Source organism: Manis pentadactyla, chromosome 2 (assembly GCF_030020395.1).
Source record: "Manis pentadactyla isolate mManPen7 chromosome 2, mManPen7.hap1, whole genome shotgun sequence".
Classification (NCBI taxonomy): Eukaryota; Metazoa; Chordata; class Mammalia; order Pholidota; family Manidae; genus Manis; species Manis pentadactyla.
In genome coordinates this window covers 94,125,041-94,138,956 of record NC_080020.1, presented here as the reverse complement: position 1 = coordinate 94,138,956, position 13,916 = coordinate 94,125,041, and the positions used below count along the sequence as shown (strand labels likewise).

The window sequence follows — 13,916 nt, the reverse complement described above, 5'->3', positions numbered from 1 at the left end:
CCAGTTAGGAATCCCTGACAGGAGAAAGAGGGAGGAGGGAGGAGCAGATGCTGAGGAACACGTGCCACTAGCCCCTATCTCTGGACAGCCTTGCAGTCTTCTCATGCCTCTGGCCCCCTCTCCCTGGACAGCCTTGCAGTCTTCTCATGCCTCTGGCCCCCTCTCCCTGGACAGCCTTGCAGTCTTCTCTTGCCTCTGGCCCCCTCTCCCTGGACAGCCTTGCAGTCTTCTCATGCCTCTGGCCTCTCTCTCTGGGCAGCCTTGCAGTCTTCTCATGCCTCTGGCCCCCTCTCCCTGGACAGCCTTGCAGTCTTCTCATGCCTCTGGTCTCCTCTCCCTGGACAGCCTTGCAGTCTTCTCATGCCTCTGGCCTCTCTCTCTGGGCAGCCTTGCAGTCTTTTCTTGCCTCTGGCCCCCTCTCCCTGGACAGCCTTGCAGTCTTCTCATGCCTCTGGCCTCTCTCTCTCTGCAGTCTTGCAGTCTTCTCATGCCTCTGGCCCCCTCTCCCTGGACAGCCTTGAAGTCTTCTCTTGCCTCTGGCCCCTCTCTCTGGACAGCCTTGCAGTCTTCTCATGCCTCTGGCATCTCTCTCTGGACAGGCTTGTAGTCTTCTCATGCCTCTGGCCCCTCTCTCTGGACAGCCTTGCAGTCTTCTCATGCCTCTGGCATCTCTCTCTGGACAGGCTTGTGGTCTTCTCATGCCTCTGGCCCCTCTCTCTGGACAGCCTTGCAGTCTTCTCATCAGCCTTGCAGTCTTCCCTGCACGATTCTCTTCTCCTAGGTTCCGGGGACTCATCTCTCCCATGTCTTTTTGGGCTCAGGAGTTGTAGTTGAATCCAGTGATACTACACTGTCCTTTTTGGGTTCCTTACACTGTTCACACCTTTGTAAATTGTCCCAATACTAACCTTTGTAAATAGTCACATTAATCTAATGTGAGCGGTCTGTCAGTTTCCTGCTGGGATCTGATATAAGAGTTCCTAAATGATGTGATCAATCCTATCTTTCCTTCCTGCCTAGCATAGCCTTCAGTCCCATCCCACCTTCCCACCCCCAAGGATGGTCTACCCTAAACCACATACACACAGCCCCACAATTCTGCTTCATGCACAAGAGAAAAAGATATATGGTAGGAGCAAGACTGCCAGAGGAGCAGGGACAGGGAAAGACGATGTTCAGCATGGCCACTAATGACCCTATAGCTTCTAGGTCGATGAAGGTCAGAGTTAAAGAAGGCTGCTCTGAGCCCAAGTTGGCAGGTGCTCCATCAGAAAGGGCATGGATCAAGTTCAGAACCCCTAAGAGTGGTGAAGGTATGGAGAATGTCAAAAGCCACGACTGAGTAGCAAGAAAATCAGAAGTATGTGGAGTAGGTCCAAGGGGGCACAGGCTGGCTGACTGTTGGGAGGCACTGGTTGATATGGGACAGAAGGCATGGGGATCAAATAAGAAGCCAAGTAATGGTCAAGTAAAATGATACCAACAGATGGAAATTTAAATCATAGACTATCAGAGTTGCAAGGCAATTTAGGAATCATATATCTAAATCACTTCACTTTTAGATGGGGACTATTAGACTTTAGACACAGGGTGGTAAGTGATAAGGACATGGAAAGGACAAGGACAAATACCCAGAACATCTCTCTTCTAGACCAAATGATTTACCCATGAAACTCAAGCCTTTGTGAGGACATTTTTAACTTTTTAATCAGATGAGCTTTGGATGAAAAGATGTTATGAACTTGATATTTTGACTTCAAGTATATTTTGAACTGGTTACCATAAAAAAATTAGACATAGTAGAAAAATGCACACAGGGCAAATTTATAATAGTCAAAACTATATATGTTAAATTTGATATTAATAAAAAACTGATTGAAGAGTCTCATTGTGCTGGTAATTCTCAAAACTATACAAATTGACCCAGTTAAAATTGTACTTTGTAAAAATAACACAAAATAAAACTGAAAAAGGCAAAATTTCACATAGCAGAATTTGTTATTGATGTTTAAAATTGATTAAAGAATCAAATCTTCTTGTCAAAAATTATACCTGTAAAAACCTGACCCAGGGAAGTTAAAATTGGTAGAAAATGACCACAAAAGAAAACTCAAAATTGCTGAAGCTAAAGCTGGGAAAATTTAATATGGACACAAAATGTGATCATTGAATTAAATCTAAATTTCAGTAATATAAAAAATACCAAAAATTATTTGACTCCACAGTAAGAAATTTGATCATAGAATTGATGTTGGGATAATTCTGATGAAAGTATTTGCATTCATTCCATAAAAATGCTCTCAGAGTCAAAACAACTGAGGGAAATATTCTATGTGGGATTTCTCAGGCAGCCTCCACTCCTGGGGATTCCAATTTTAATGCTTTATCACCTTTGAAGAGACTAGAATCTCCTTTAGGGTCCTAACACCTTCCCTTACATCAATAGCATGTATTTAGTGAGTCATCCTAGCTGGTTGCTAATATCAAAGTTTACCAGAAGGCATGAAAGTTCACAGAACCCTTATCACCTGCAGGGAATTTGCACTTCACAAGCAACCTACATGTCACTTCACACCCATTCCATGCAGCGATCATAGGAGTCACTGGCTTTCATGCAAATTAGTGCAAAGATAAAGAAAACCAAGCCAACATAGAAGAGCACACTTACACTGATTTGTATATGATAAATTCTTAAAGCTTGTAAAAATTTTTTAACTTTCTCCTTCCAAATCATTTGTAACAGTGACATCCCAATAAGATTCAGTGTAGCTTTGCCCTGTCCCCTGGTCCAATACAGCATGCTCCTAAAGGACAGATAGCCCAGTTGAGAAGAACATGCTAATGTTTGAAGCCACACCATATGGTCAGAACCACCAGGCTTCGGGACTTAAAATCTCCATGAAAGAGATAACTCCCTTTCCCCACTCCCACCTCTCAAGGTTGGGGTTCCTGAAGAGAAATTCTGGAGTGATTACACTGGAAGAAGAACCAGAAAATTAAAGTCATGCCACTAGTCATAGTCAGTGCTGGAATGAACACTGACCTATTGGAGCACCCTCCACACCTTAGTCTTTCTGGAAAATTCCTAGTTATACCTCAAAATTCTGCTTGGGCATCACCTCTTGGTGAAGCCTTTGCTGAGTCCACCCTTCAGGCCACACTTCCTCACTGTCTCTCTACTGGACCTAGATTCTTTTTGTTTCAGGATCACAGACTTGGCTGACCTCAGGCAACATGGGTTATTCTGAAGACACTTAGGGCAGTGAGGTAGCACAGGCACCAGCTGAGCAGTTAACAGTCCAGTTCTGTGGAGCCCTGGAACATCAGTAAGGTAGTGACAGTAAAACAGTCTTGCCCTTGCAAAGGCGGAACCTCGGCTCCTTGACTCCTTACTACTGTGCCTATGCCATATCACAACTTAGCTTCTCTCTTTCTCTAGATTTCTGCTTCTGCTTCTTACTACTTCAACTGTTACCTCCATTTTTCTTTCTTCCTAATTCATAGCTTTCTGGGTTTCTCACATTGGAAACTGCCTATGAGAGATCATTGGTTGGGTCAGTAAGTCATGCCCCTATTAGGCAGGATTATGATATCAAGCCTCTCCAGAGCTATTGTTAAGCCTAAAAATGGTTGGCTTTGGCTAGCTTACAGATTTCTAGTCCATTCAATCATGGCCAAGTAACAGAGTTGCATGACAGAAAGCATGAAAACTTATGAGCAATGAACAGCATTTGCTACTTTGCTCAGAAGGCAATTTGTGCATATTTCCATTATTGCATATATCATAATGTAATCTAAAAATTTCTCCATGTGCCCAGTCCCCTACAAAACTATAACCCTGGGGCCAGCGACAGTGCCTTCCATCTCTGCACTGCAGCCTGTAGCACAGTACCTGGAACTTAATTTTATTAAGATTCTTAATAAAAGTGTGTCAAAAGTAACTGAAATACAAACAGAATCAGGAAACCTGAATTCAAGTTCTAATTTTGCCCTTTCATAGCTCTGTGAACTTGGTCAAGTTATTTCATCTTTCCACACCTCTCATTCCTCTTTTGTTAAAATATAGCTGTGATAAATAGTAAATAAAATGGGGACACACCTAAAAGAGGGTCTGGCCCACAGTTGCTTTGTGTTTATACATAGAAAACATATTTATATATTATATTTAGGCTAATTATATTCAGATAATACTATGCAAAATATTATATTATTATATTAAAATCGATATACAACATATAATTCTTGATATTAAGGTACATCAATATTTCTTAATATATTATGTAATAAGATCAATACATAATTATATAATCAATATATAATAATATATATGTAGTTAAACTTTCTCTGTTTATATCATGGCCATGCATTATAATTATGTCTCAATATATCTTCTCTCCCAATAAAAGGGTGAGTTTTAAGGACAGGATCTGCATACCACTAACCTTTGCATCACTGCATCACCCCAAATCTCTGCACGTTGTAGTTATTTAATATGAGTAAATGGTGTGGGAGCCCTCAGACTTAGGAACTGTATTTCTCCAGATCTTAACATTTTTCAAGAATTAAAAACAAGCAGAAAATACGAAGCATCACAAATAAATTGCCGTCAAACTTAGTTTCAGCAACTCTGGGTGCCTAGCAGTCTTCGAAGATAGAAAACAAGGGTGACAAAGCTCCAGTTTTCCAGTGTGTGTCTCCACCTGCTGTAGTTACTGGAAGCCGCTGGGGCATTCCTTCCGAGTTTTTCCAGGGCATATGCCTGAACAGCATCTGCTCTGCGTTGGGCACATGTGCGTGCACATGTCCATAGACACCGCTAGAGGGCAGGCAAAGGCTTACTCCAGAGGCACCACGAACAGGGAAGCAAGTCTTGAGCTAAAAAATAAATGAACACAAACCTTCTGAAGTTTGTTTCTAAGTGGAAAAATACACGTGGGCATGTGAAGATTTGTATTTCGTGTTCCCTTAATTAGTTATGTGATCTTTTGGCTCACCTTTCCTTTTGTTTTCTATTTCCTCCTTCAAGTTCTTCTCCTTCGGATTGTAACAAACAAACCTTTTATATTTTTTTCTAGAGGCTAAACCCAGAAAAATAAATCAAGATGAGGTAACACAAGTAAACACTGCATAATTTAGTTGGTGACGGTTGGAAAGCTGATGCTTCATTTGGGTTTGTTATTTTAAAATAAAGGATTTTTGTTTAAGTTTGGTTTACCTAATTTTTCTTATTGTGCCCACTTGGCAAGATGGGAAATTGGGAAGGGAATTTTCTGAAAGAAGAAAACAAAGAGAGAGAGAAACTCTGTGTATGTGAGTGTGTGTGTGTGTGTGTGTGTGTGTGTGTGTGTGTGTGTGTGTGCGCTTGTGTGATGTGAGGGGTCATTTGTAGGACAGACAAGCAGATATGTTGAGGGGCCACACCATCTCAGAAAGCACACTGGCCTGTGAGCACTCTTGGACCTGATACTCCAGCTAAACTAGAGTGGTCCTGGGATCTCGCTCCAGCTGAGCAGCTGCCACCTTATATAGCCTTAGAGCTGTAACTCTACTCACACCTCAGTTGCCTTGTCTAGATTGTAAGAAATATATACTAGATGATCTTCTATTTCAAATATAAGCCCATGCTGCATGAGAAAAAACATGAGGGATGGGTTGGAAATGCAGGATTAATATTTATGGAGAATTCTGAGAAATAACCATTAAAGAGAAACAAGCAAACAAACATTGAAGCTGGAAGGTTCTTCCCACCAACCTGAGTGTAGAAATAGTACTCCGGCAGACTTCCTTTTGTAATATTTTCTCACATGGCCAGAACCCCAAAAACTGAGCTTCCCTCTACTTACTCTCTTCAATGTCCAGGGAAGACTGCTCAGGTTTCTGAGCAGTCAAGCAAAGGTACAGCAGTGGCATGGTGGGCTAGTATTGGTTGGGGTTCTAAAGGAGCAATTTCCAACCCAAATGACAAACTAACAAAATTCTCAACATGAACTGACTCATACACAGTTAAACAATGGTTAAAATAAATACATACCTCTGGGAATGGTTACTCTTCCATGGCTGGTATAAGCTCTGTTGCCTAAATTAAATGTTGGATTTTTATGACTTCTAGAAAAGGCCACTATCTTTCTATTTTATCTCCACAGTTGCAGTTACTCTGATTTTATAGCACTGTAGGTTTGGAGCTATCACTGCTCTCTGACATTGTAATAACCAATTAATTACTAATTACAAAGTTTCAATTACTTTTTATCTTACTACTTCTTGGAGCTCTCTCCAGATAATCACTGAAGAAAAAGGAGTTTCCACCCCATTTGGTTGTTACCATAAAACTAGCTCTATTATAAAAGATCGTTACTTTGCTAATAACAAATATAAGTGAAGTACTCAAAGTACTGTACTGTAATACAGATTTGAGACATTTGCAACTTCAAATAGTCACTACTAAGGGATTCTGCTAAATATTTAACTGGTGATCCTCACAGTCTGAGGCACAAAATGCAGATTTATAGTCTTGGTAAAATCAGAATCTTTGGGGTATGATATTGGGAAATCTGTCTTTTTAATAAGTTCCCTGAGTGAATTTGAGACAAGATAAGTTAGACAACTGTACTTTGGTCAAACTCTTTTTAATGGCATTAAGTTCCCTGAACTCCTTCCATAAAGAAAATCTTCATTTAGAAAACTAAATTATCCTTGATCAAAAAGGAGAACGTGAATATCTCTATAACATGTGTCCATGCCAATCGCTCTGCACCACCTCTGTGGAGCATAGCAATCATTTGTCTAGGCCACTGCAATAGCCTCCTAACCAGTTTTCTTGCTTCCATTTACCTGGAATCAATTCTCACACTGCAGCTAGAGTGATCTTTTAAAAGATAAATTCTGTCATCTCACTCACCTACTCAGTCTTCTAATTACTACCTATCACCTACAGAATAAAATTCAGAATTTCTTGCTGTGGCCTACACCACCACATGTGAGGCCTTTGGGCGGTTCTCCCACCCTGCTGGCCCTCGACCCCTACTGTTCTTCAAGCAAACCTCAGAGCCTCTGAGTTTTCTGTTCCCTCTGTTCTTCCCCCAAATCTTCCCGGCTGTCTCTCTCCTTTTTCATTTCTTGTAGATGTCTGTGCAAATATCCCCTCCTCAGAGAGGCTTTTTCTTACCACTTGTCATCAGTCCTGGTGACAGTGGCTAGGGGCCAGGGAGGGACTGGGCTGTCAGAAAGACAGATTACTATAGGCCCTTTTGCAGTCACAAAGCAGGAGCACAGAACATGTTTGTTGAATGAATTAATGGAAAAACCGAAGCTAAAACAAGGTTAAACTGAGAAAATATTAAAATATTAAATCTAGGTACAAAGTGGGACCCTCTCTTCATGATTTCAACTATTCAATTGCCTTTTAACTAAGCTTTCCTTATACATTCAACTTTAACACACCTTGTCTTATTTTTTCAGAGTGATTTTCAGTAAGTGTTTGGGGACAGACATACCCTTCTAAAAAGGCATTTTAGAATTTTCAGGTATCAAGGGATAAACTGCATGCACAATACATTTCAAATCAATATTTCAATTATTTAATAATATTGTTAAAATTAATACAAACTAAAGAAAACAGGTTTCAGCAAAATCTGGCAACATCTAACCCTACCACATTCATACAACCGCTTTCCTATAGTTAAAGATGCTTGTTGTATGGCCATCTACATCCACTCTCTGCCCTTGTTTGCCCTGCTCAGGGGCCCCAACAATGACCTGCATGGATGGCATCAAGTGGGTTCCCTTAGTCTCTGCCTTATTTGGGGTTTGGCCAATGGGAGTCATCAATAGGAGATAAGAGAATGAGAGGAAGAAAGGGTGGGTTATTCGTTCCCCTACTCGCTCCTGCAGGATCTGCCCTCCTCTACCAAAGGAAACAGAGGAGTCAGGCAGCCTTCTCCTAAACTACCTATCTCTCTGGGTTCCAGCAGCTGCCCCCTCCCTGTGGAAATGGGGCCCAGCAGTTGCCAGCTCCAAGGTACTCCCCTTAACCCTGCCCCCACCTCTGTAAGCCCCCACATTAATCTTTCTTCAGTCACTCTTGAGCAATCTGTCTACCACCAGACTCAGACTAGGATGGCCTATGTGAAGGGCCCCCACCCATAAGATGGTGAACTTCCTGCTTCTCTTCTGGGTCCTCGGTTCCCGCCGGCGCCACCTGAAGCCCAATCACCCCTTGCCCCCCTAATCCCAGCACCTAGCCAATAGCCACCAGCCCTGTAGAAGTAACACCACAATCACCCCATGTCCCTTCCTATATAACCCAGCACCTTTCCCTAATAAAGCGGAATTCTCCGGTGAATTGCTGCTGTGTGTCGTTCCCTTTCTTTCATTGGTGCCGAAACCGGGGAGACGGGACACCCCAACTGGGCCCCGTCTTCCCCCCGACACCAGCAGCAGCTTGCCCTCGTCCTCTTTTTCCGGCGCTGGCTCCTCACACTCACCACTCCTCTCTGGCCTTTGGGTAAGTTTTCCCCCGGAGTGGGCCGCTCTTCCCCGAGCTATCGCAGCGCCATTGACCATGATTGTCCGGCAAGGCCCTGACGCTCGGGGACGAGGAGGGAGCTCTCCCCGCCTCAGGCCTTCACGGCTGCGGCGGACACTCAGGCCCCTCCTCCAACAGCCATAAACGAGGTGACTCCTTTGCGGATGAGAACGCTCCCTCTCTCCCCCTCCCCTTCCATTCCTTCTGCCGAAAACTCCTAGTACAGGTACCTCAGACTCCGGCACTCTGCCTTCTTAGAGGAGTCTGGGTGACGACCCACACTTCCTAAGAAACCGACTCGTATACGAGTTTCCGCAGACCACCAAGGATCATCGGGGACGCCCTTTGTCTCCTTGCGGTCTGCTCCCAGTCCGAGGGTCTCCGTTCGTCTTCCCCTGTTTGTCTCCTTCTCTGTCCTTTAGCCATGGGAGCCTCCTCATCCCTCCCTGGAAGCTCACCTCCTGAATGCCTGCTCAAGCATCTAGCCACCCTCTCCCTGACGCCTGATATAAAACCAAAACTTCTCCGTAAATACTGCTCCCAAGATTGGCCGACATACCCCCTAGACAATAACAACCAATGGCCCGCAGGGGGACCTCTTGATCCTAACATCACTCGCGATCTCTTTAACTACTGCCAGCGCCTGAAAAACTGGAAGGAGATTCCCTATACCGAAGCTTTCCGCCTCCTCCTCCCGCCTCCCTCGCCGCCGCTGCCTCCTCCTCCCCCAGCCTCCCCCCAAGTTCTCCTAGCCTGCAAGCCGTCTCCCTCCCCTCCACACACTCCCAGTCCCTCTTCGATTACCTTTGACCCAGCTGACAAACCTTCGCCATACAGGCTTCCCCCTTCAGCCCCTCCCCTCCTACAACCCCTCCGCCCTCTTCCGCCGTCGCCTCCACCTCCTCCCCTTCCTCCACCACCCTCTCCTCCCCCACCTCAACCACTCCGCCTTCGTCCCCCTCACCTTCCCCCCACTGCGGATTGAGCCTGAGCCTTTCAGCCCCCCTCTAACTAAGTCCCAGGAGCCTCCTCCGTCTTTGCCCCCATCACCTGTTTCTCCCCCACAGACTGAGCCAGAACCCTTCAGTCCCCCATCGCCGTGAGTCTCCGCTCTAGAGATATCTTCGCCTGCTGCTTAATAGCAGTTCTGAAAAAGGCAGCTCGTAAAGTAGTCAATTTTCAAAAGCTCCCTCCGAGTTCTTAGACAGACTCACTCAAGCCCTATTACACTATACCAGTCTGGACCCAGAAACGCCTGACGGGAGACATGTCCTTATGACATACTTCCTAGCTCAAAGCTACCCCGACATTAAAGCTAAACTCAAAAAGTGAGAACAGGGCCCTGCTACCCCACAGACTGAGATCCTAACAGTGGCCTTTAAAGTCTTCCATAACTGGGAGGAGGAGAAAGAACGCCGTAAACAAAAGGCTGATCAGGCCAATTTCCAAATGTTGGCCCAGCTGATAAAACCACAACCTGGGCGCCCCTCTACAAACAAGCCCCCCCCAGGAGCTTGTTTCAAGTGCGGACAAGAGGGACATTGGTCAAGGGCATGCCCCTCCCCCAGATCTCCTACCACCCCATGCCCCAGATGCCACAGAAAGGGCCACTGGGGGTCTGATTGCCCAACCACCCGAAGGGGAGGCTGGATGAACAACCCTCACCCTAAGCCCGCCGTAGTGGGGCTCGCAGAAGAAGATTGACGGGGCCCAGGGGCGTCTCGCCCGACCATTTCCATCACCAAACAGGAGCTCAGGGTTACTTCAATAGTAGACGGTCGCCCCATCTCCTTCCTCCTAGATACAGGAGCCACCTTCTCAGTCTTGCGAGAATACCGGGGCCCTACCATGCCTGCCATTACTCCTATAGTCGGGGTAGGAGGTAAACAGATTTTCCCATTGAAAACCCCCCCCTTTTATGCACAATCCAAGACAATCCCATACCTTTCTCCCACTCCTTCCTGGTTATGCCCCAGTGTCCCATCCCTTTACTAGGACAGGACATCCTTTCTCTCCTCCATGTTTCCATAACTATATCCACTCCCACAGCCCCCAGTCCTCCCTTTCTGATGGCCCTCATAGCCGACGACCCCCCTCTACCCAATGAAAGCTCCAGTTCTGCCCTCATACACCCTGTAAATCCCAAAGTTTGGGACATTACAAGCCCCTCCGTGGCTCTATGTCCTCCTGCCTCTATCAAATTATGTGACCCCTCTCAGTATATTTGTCAGGCCCAATACCCCGTAACCACTTCAGCCCTCATAGGCCTCCAACCCATCATTCAAGATCTTTTAAACAAAAATTACCTCAGACCCACTCACTCCCCATTTAATACCCCCACATTAGCTGTTAAAAAAAACCAACGGATCTTTCCGCCTTGTCCAAGACCTTCGCCTCATCAACATGGCCGTCGTCCCTATCCATCCCTTAGTCCCAAATCCATACACCCTTTTATCGCGGATCCCTGCCTCGGCCTCCCACTTCTCAGTCCTAGATCTCAAGGACGCATTTTTTTATTTCTATCCCTCTGGATCCCTCCTCCCAAGATTTTTTACAAAAAACGGCTCCTCTCTGACCTGCCCGTTCCCAAAACCAAGACAGAAATCCTTTCCTTTCTAGGCCTGGCTGGGTATTTTAGAGTGTGGATCCCTAACTTCTCCCTGTTGGCAAGACCCCTATACGACCTCAGCAAGGGCCCCCCTGAAGAACCTTTATCCTCCTCATCCCGACACTCCTTCATTAAGCTCCGTCAAGCCCTTGTGGAAGCCCCAGCTCTCCATCTTCCTGATTTGTCGAAGCCCTTCTCATTATACATTCATGAAAGGTCCAGTCAAGCTCTAGGAGTCCTAGGCCAACATTATGGCCCATCCTTTGCCCCAGTAGCTTATCTTTCCAAGCAATTAGACCCCACAGTTCGGGGATGGGCCCCCTGCCTACGGGCATTAGCAGCTGGACAGCTCTTGCAGATGGAAGCTCATAAACTTTCATTTGGGGTGCCCCTTACCATTCTGTCCCCACATCACCTAAAGGATCTCTTAACCTACAAAAGTTTACAGACTCTCCCTCCCTCCAGACTCCTGACCTTACTGTCCTCTTTCCTCCAAAATCCCATTCACCCCCTTTGCCATCCATACCCGAATCATGACTTTTTCCTCCTTTACTGCTCCCTCGCTCTCTCTCGCTTTTATTCCTCATTCCTATTGTCTTCCCCGCCACCCCAGCCTCCTTTGTATGGCGATTCAAAGTCAGACAGACTTACACACAGCATCAAACAAAAATTACTGCCCTCATTGCCACATCAGACTGCCCTCTGAAAGGCTGCTCCGAGCCTTTATACCTCCACTTTCCTCCCTCCACTGAAATGTTCACTAGCAGCTACCTTTATTCTTCCTACCTCTGCTTCCTCTATGACCAAAAACAAGCCTATTGCGGGCGATGGCCAGACACCTACGGGGGATGTCCCTACTGGTCTTGCGCCATTCACTACATGGGTAACTCCCGGTACCCACAGTATTACTCCTCCAACCGTTTCATAAAATATCCCAACAGCTCATTCTCCTTATCAATCCCAGATCCCTGGGACTCTCAACGGGCCGCCGGAGTCACAGCCTCAGTTTACTGCGGGGGGTCCTCGACCCCCCACGGTACCCTTCATATCTCTTGAGAGTATGTTCTCTCTCATTCCCAGATCTCTCAAGTTGCATCAGATATCGGACATTCCGAAAAAGTCATTATCCAAACTCTTGACGGTGCCTCTTCATCTTCCTATCCCCGCCCCTCTTCTAATTTCTCCTACTCTTGGTTACAGCTTATTCAGGACACCACCATCTTTCTCAACCACACCCTCAACACCGCCAATTGTTTCTTGTGCGCATCACTACAGCGCCCACTGCTGGCCGCCGTGCCCCTTAATATTTCCAACTACTCCTTCCATGCAGAAGGAAAAACCCTCCACCCCCTGGCGGACATGCCCCTATGGGAACCAGAATACGCAGATAATCTCTCCATCCACCACTGTGTAGGCCCAACTCCACTCCCCTCCAGCGCACTTCACTGCCTCTCTATCTACACCCCCACCTCCGACTCTAAAACTTTTACACAACCAGGACACTTCTTTTGGTGTAATGGCAGTCTTTTCAACTCACTGCCTCCCAACTCCAATATACCCTGCATTCTCGTCACCCTAATCCCACAGCTTACACTTTACAGCATGGCAGAATTTCTTGAGCTCCAACCTCCCTTGCCCTCGTGCACAAAAAGGGCTGCTTTCCTTCCCATCATGGTCGGTATCTCTTTGACCACCTCAGCCATTGGGGCAGGGTTTTCGGGAGGGGCCTTGGGTCACTCTCTGTGGGCAATTAAAGATCTCAACGCCAAACTTGAGGGAGCCCTGACATCCACTGCCGATTCCCTGGCCTCTCTCCAAAGACAGGTCACTTCGCTAGCCAAAGTCACCCTTCAAAACCGGGCCTTAGATCTGCTTACAGCCGAGACGGGTGGCACCTGCGTCTTCCTTTGGGAAGAGTGCTGCTATTACATCAATGAATCCGGCATTGTAGAAACTGACATTACCAAACTCACCGACCTTGCCTCCAGCCTCCACTCTGCTTCCAATTCCAACCCATTCTCTTCAATACTAATAAACCCCCTCCTTACCTGGCTCTGGCCCATTGCAGGCCCCATAATAATCATTCTTCTTGCCTGTCTCTTCTTACCTTGTATAGTAGAGTTTATCAAATCCCAAGTCAGGAAAATCTCGAATCAAACTTTCAACCAGCTTTTACTCAGGAACTATCAGCTTCTGGCCACAGAAGATCCCTCACCCTCATGTGACCTCCCCACCACACGCTGAGATGGACCCCTCTCTCCACTGGAAATTGTTCCTGGAAACAATGGCCGCAGACGCCTGGCTTCTGGCACCCGTATCCTCTTGGCACCATTAGAATCAACAAGTCCTCGACCTATGGTTACAGGGAACCTTCATTAATTTCCAATCTGAAGAAGTCCACATCTACTCGTCCTTACTGTGGGGAGTCCTATCAACCCTTTCCTCCCAGTCCTCAAGCCCTCACTCCCTTCTCCGCCCCCGTTCAGCAGGAAGCAGTCAGAGAGAAAGCAACGTCCACAACCCCATAGAGGAGAAAGGGGGGAATGAAGGGCCCCCACCCAAAAGATGGCGAACCTCCTGCTTCTCTTCTGGGTCCTCGGTTCCCGCCAGCACCACCTGAAGCCCAATCACCCCTCGCCCCCCTCCCAATCCCAGCACCTAGCCAATAGCCACCAGCCCCGTAGAAGTAACACCACAATCACCTCATGCCCCTTCCTATATAACCCAGCACCTTTCCCTAATAAAGTGGAATTCTCTGATGAATTGCTGCTGTGTGTCGCTCCT

General features: G+C 46.3%; 1 long non-coding RNA gene across 1 annotated transcript; it reads left to right on the top strand.

The window, feature by feature from the left end:
* Positions 1-8,350: 8,350 nt before the first annotated feature.
* On the top strand, positions 8,351-13,639 carry LOC130681667 (uncharacterized). Its single transcript, XR_008994877.1, has 2 exons — positions 8,351-8,503; positions 13,302-13,639. It is a non-coding gene; the product is annotated as an uncharacterized LOC130681667 (long non-coding RNA).
* The last annotated feature ends 277 nt before the right edge of the window (positions 13,640-13,916 follow it).